Genomic DNA, 5,076 nt, shown 5'->3' with positions numbered 1-5,076 from the left:
TACCTTTTCATGACCTGTTGGCCACTTGTATGTCTTTGGAAAAATGTCTATTCAGTTTCTCTGCCCATTTTAAAATCATATTGTTCGTTTTTTGGATATTGAGTTGTATGAGTTCTTTGTATTTTTGGATTTTAACCAAAATATCAGATATATGATTTGCAAATATTTTCTCGCATTCTGTAGGTTGTCTTTTCATTCGTTGTTTCTTTCACTGTGCAGTAGTCTCACTAGTTTATTTTCGCTTTTGTTACTTGTGTTTATTGTGTTACATCAAAAAAATAATTGCTGAGACAAATGTGAAGGAGCATTCCCCCTGTTTTCTTCCAGAAGTTTTATGGTTTCAGTTCTTATGTTTACATTTTTAACCAGTATTGAGTTAATTTTTGTGAATGGTGTAAATAGGGGTCCAATTTCATTCTCCTGTATGTAGTTATCCATTTTTCCCAACACTATTTATTGAATGGACTATCATTTCCCCATTGAGAATTCTTGGCTCCTTTGTCAAATATTAGTTGACCAGATATGTGAGGGTTTATTTCTGGGCCCTTAATTCTGTTCCGTTGGTCTATGTATCTGTTTTTATGCCGGTACCATACTGTTTGGATTATTATAGCTTTGTGATATAGTTTGAAACCAGGACGTATGATGCCTCCAGCTTTGTTCATCTTTCTCGAGATTGCTTTGGCTTTTTTGTGTTTTGCGTGTGGACGTGTGTGTGTGTGTGTGTGTGTGTGTGTGTTTGTGTGTGTTTTAGGATTTTTAGGATTTTTTTTTGGCTGCATCGGGTCTTAGTTGTGGCATGTGGGATCTTTTTTATCGTGGCGTGTGGGTTCTTCATTACGGTCCATGGGCTTTTCTCTAGTTGTGGCATGTGGGCTTCTCTCTAGTTGTGGCGTGTGGGTTTTCTCTCTCTAGTTGTGGCACGCAGGTTCCAGGGTGCATGGGTTCTGTAGTTTGCGGGCTCTCTTGTTGAGGCGTGCAAGCTTAGTAGTTGTGGCGCATGGGCTTAGTTGCCCTGTGGCATGTGGGATCTTAGTTTCCCAACCAGGCTTCAAATCCGTGTCCCCTACATTGGAAGGCGGATTCTTTACCACTGGACCATCAGGGAAGTCCCAGGATTGTTTATTTCTATGGAAAATGCCACTGGAATTTTGATAAAGATTGCACTGAATCTATAGGTGGCTTTGGGTAGCATGGGCATTAAAAAATATTAATTCTTCTGATCCATGTACACGGGATATCTTTCAATTTGTTTGTGTCGTTTTCAATTTCTTTCATCAAAGTCTTAGAGCTTTCAGTGTAAAGCTCTTTCATCTCCTTGGTTACATTTATTCCTATTCTATTGTTTTTGATGCTACTGTGAATGGGATTGTGTTCCTTATTTTCTTCTCAGATTGTTTGATGTTAGTGTGTAGAAAAGCAACTGATTTCTGTAGGTTGATTTTGCATCCTGCAACTTTACTGACTTTGTTTATAAGTTCTAACAGTTTTTTGGTGGAATCTTCAGAATATTCTGTACAGTTATACTTGGTTTTGTTGTGCTTCTCTTTATTGAGCTTCACAGATATTATGTTTTTTTTTTACAAATTAAAGGTTTGTGGCAACCCTGCTTTCAGCAAGTCTATTGGAGCCATTTTTCTAACAGCATTTGCTCATTTTGTGTCTCTGTGTCCCATTTTGGTAATTCTTGCAGTGTTTCAAACTTTTAAATTATTATTATATGTGTTATGGTGATCTGTGGTCAGTGATCTTTGATGTTACTACTATGACTTGAAGACTCGATGGTTAGCATTTTTTAGGAATAAAGTATTTTAAAATTAAGGTATGTATATTGCTTTTTTAGGCATAATGCTACTGTACACTTAATAGACTACAATATAGGGTAAACATAACTTTTATATGCACTGGGAAACAAAAAAAATTCATGTGACTTGATTTATTGTGAATCTGGAACTGAATCCACTTATCTCCAAGTTATGCCTATATATGAGATCATATCATCTGCAAACAAAGACAGTTTTACTTCTTCCTTTCCTATTTGAATGCTTTTTATTTATTTCTTTTTTTTTTTTTCCTGATTGTTCTGGCTTAGGCCTTCCAGTACGATGTTGAGTAGGAGTGGTGAGAGTGGACATCTTGTCTTGCTCCTGATCTTAGATGAAAAGTTTTTCACCTTTCACCACTGAGTTTGATGTTAGCTATGGGCTTGTCATATATGGCCTGTATTAAGTTGAGTCATGTTCCTTCTATACCCAATTTGTTGAGCATTTTTATCATGAAAGGATGTTGTATTTTGTCATATACTTTTTCTGCATCTATTGAAATGATTATATGATTTTTATCCTTCATTTTGTTAACCCTAACCCTAACGCTAACTGGATATTTTTGATTTGTGTATGTTGAAACATCCTTGAATCCCAGGAATAAATCCCACTTGACCATGGTGTATGTTACTTTGTTGTTGTGTTTTGTTTTTGTTTGTGTTTTTCTTTTTTTTTGGCCGCATGCAGCTTTTGGGATCTTAGTTCCATGACCAGGGATTGAACCTGGGCCCATGACAGTGAAAGTGCTGAGTCCTAACCACTGGACCACCTGGGAATTCCCTATGTTACTTTTAATATACTATTGAATCCAGTTTGCTAGTATTTTGTTCAGAATGTTTGTATCCATGTTCAGCAGGGATATTGGTCTGTAATTTGCTTTTCTTATAGTGTCCTCATCTGGTTTAGGTATCAGGGTAATGTTGGCCATGTAAAATGAGTTTGGGAGTGCTCTTTCCTCTTCAGTTTTTTGGAAGAGTTTGAGAAAGATTGGCATTAATTCTTCTTTAAATGTTTGGTAGAATTCAGTTGTGAATCCTTCTGGTTCTGGGCTTTAATTTGTTAGGAGGTTTTTGTTTACTGATTCTATCTCTGTACTCATTATTGGTCATTGTTGGTCTGTTCAGATTTTCTATTTCTTCATGATTCAGTCACGGTGGTTTGTATGTTTCTAGGAATTTATCCATTTCTTCTAGGTTATCCAACTTGTTGGCATCTTATTTTTCACAGTAGTGTCTTATGGTCCTTTGTATTTCTGTGGTATCAATTGTAGTGTCTCCTCTTTTTTTTTTTGGCTGCACCATGCAGCTTGTGGGATCTTAGTTCCCTGACCAGGGATGGAACCTGGGCCCCAGCAGTGAAAGTGCCATGTCCTAACTACTGGACCACCAGGGAATTCCCTGTCTCCTATTTCATTTCAGATTTTATTTATATGATTCGTCTCTCTTTTTTTTTCTTAGTCTAGCTAAGAGTTTGTCCATTTTATCTTAAAAAAAAAAAAAAACCCAGCTCTTAGTTTCATTAATCTTTTCTATTGTGTCTCTGGTCTTGGTTTCATTTATTTCTGCTCTGACTTTTCTTATTTCCTTCTGCTAACTTTGGGCTTATTCTGTTCTTTTTTTCTAGTTCCTTGTGGTATAAGGTTAGGTTGTTTATTTGAGATCTTTCTTTTTTCTTTTTCTTTTTTTTTTTTAAATCATTCACTTTATTTATTTATTTATTTTTAATTTATTTATGGCTGTATCGGGTCTTTGTTTCTGTGCGAGGGCTTTCTCTAGTTGCGGCGAGCGGGGGCCACTCTTCATCGCAGTGCGCGGGCCTCTCACTGTCGCGGCCTCTCTTGTTGCGGAGCACAGGCTCCAGACGTGCAGGCTCAGCAGTTGTGGCTCACGGGCCCAGTTGCTCCGCGGCATGTGGGATCCTCCCAGACCAGGGCTCGAACTCGTGTCCCCTGCATTGGCAGGCAGACTCTCAACCACTGCGCCACCAGGGAAGCCCTTCTTTTTTCTTGATGTAGGTGTTTATTGCTGTGAATGTCCCTCTTAGAACTGCTTTTGCAGCATCATATAGGTTTTGATATGTTGTGGTTCCATTTTTGTTTCTTTCAAGATTTTTTTTAAATTTCCCTTTTGATTTCTTATTTGACCTATTGGTTGTTCAGGAGTGTGTTGTTTAATTGCCACATATTTGTGTATATTCTATCTTCCCTGTTTTTAATTATTTCCAGTTTTATTCCATTGTGGTTGGAAAAGATACTTGGTATTATTTAAATATTCTTAAATTTGCCATGATTTGTTTTGTGACTTATCATATGATCTATCTTGGAGAATGTTCCATGTGCACTTGAGAATAATGTGTATTCTGCTTTTGTTGGGTGGAAGGTTCTGTATACATTTGTTAGGTCTATTTGGTTTAAAGTATGGTTCAAGTCCAATATTTCTTTGTTGATTTTCTCTCTGGATGGTCTATCCATTGTTGAAAGGAGAGTATTGGAAACCTTGACTGTTATTGTATTGCTGTCTATTTCTCCCTTCAAATCTATTAGTATTTGCTTAATATATTAAGGTGCCCTGATGTTGGGAGCATATATATTTATAATCATTGTATCTTCTTGATGAACTGACCCACTTATTATATAATGATTGTCTTTGTCTCTTGTTAGTGTTTTTGGCTTAAAGTCTATTTGTCTGATATAAGGATAACTACCCATGGAATATCTTTTTCCATCCCTTCAATTTGAGCCTATGTGTATCCTTAAAGCTGAAGTAAGTCTCTTGTAGTTGGGTCTTGTTTTTATCCATCCACCCACTTTATGTCTTTGGGTTAGAGAATTCAATTCATTTGCATTTAGAATAATTGTGGAAGGATGGGGACTTGCTAATGCCATCTTGCTCATTGTTTTCTGGCTATTTTGCTTTTCTCATGTTCCTTTCTTCCTCTTTTGCTGCCTTCCTTTGTGAACTGATGATTTTCCATAGCGGTATGCTTTGATTCCCTTCTCTTTATCTTCTCTGAATCTACTGTAGGTTTTCGCTTAGTGGTTACCATGCAGCTTACATAAAGCATCTCATAACAGTCTTTTTTTTTTTTTTTTTTAATTTGCAGGAGAAAGAAGGATTTATCACTTGCAGCAAGTAAGGAGAACACCTGGGATCTCTCCCAAAGCAGTTATAACAGTCTATTTTATGCTGATAACAATTTAACTTTGATCACATACAAAAACTCTCCCTCCCCACGTTTATGTTTTTGATGTCAC

The sequence above is a fragment of the Eschrichtius robustus genome, chromosome 1, assembly GCF_028021215.1.
Source record: "Eschrichtius robustus isolate mEscRob2 chromosome 1, mEscRob2.pri, whole genome shotgun sequence".
Lineage (NCBI taxonomy): Eukaryota > Metazoa > Chordata > Mammalia > Artiodactyla > Eschrichtiidae > Eschrichtius > Eschrichtius robustus.
Note: the sequence above shows the minus strand (reverse complement) of the source record.